The sequence below is a fragment of the Thunnus albacares genome, chromosome 21 (assembly GCF_914725855.1).
Source record: "Thunnus albacares chromosome 21, fThuAlb1.1, whole genome shotgun sequence".
In the NCBI taxonomy this organism is placed as follows: domain Eukaryota; kingdom Metazoa; phylum Chordata; class Actinopteri; order Scombriformes; family Scombridae; genus Thunnus; species Thunnus albacares.
Window position 1 is genome coordinate 7,472,612 of NC_058126.1, and position 802 is coordinate 7,473,413.

Genomic DNA, 802 nt, shown 5'->3' on the forward strand with positions numbered 1-802 from the left:
CAGCTGGTGTTCGCTGGTCATTTATTTAAAAAAAACAGTCAACTTAAAGTCTCCTCAAATGTCTGTTTCATCATCTGCGTCATACAGACATATAAATAAAGTTTTTTTGAGAATAAACAGAGAGATGGGGTTGGATATAATATAGGAGGGACTGTTCAAAATGGACATGTTACCAAAGATGAGAAGTGATGTGTCTAAACTTTAAACTCAAGGTAAGATATGTAATGTATGGAAGACCAAAGATGACTTAATAATGGAATAAATTAATAAGTGAATGATTAGATAACATGGTCAAATAAACTGAAAATAAATTCAATATAAGAAAATTTCATGACATTTCACTTATTTGAAACACCACAATTTGCTTTTTAAAGTGAAAATAAATCAAGCTCTTTTTTTATTTACATATAGAATTACCAGTTTAAATACAAACTCCAACTACAGAAATAAATGTAAATGACATTAAAACTTAATATAACACTATTTTTCGATACAAAATTATATGTTTTTCATTTTTATGTATATTTATGGGTTTTTTAGTGTATTAGTGCATTTTATTAAAAAAAAAAAAACTTCATTTTTTGAGAATCTCAATTAAATATTGATTTTTTTTTTCTTTTACATCTTTTTAAATAATTTTCATTTTACAATTTAATTTAATTATTTTTTAATTATTTTCAAAATTAGTCAGTTTTTGGTCTCTATAACTGTGGACACGAACTTGAACTAGAAATACAGCCTCAAGATTGTACGCCTCGGCCAACCAGTCAAGTTGCAGTTTACACCCATGTCTGTCCAGGCT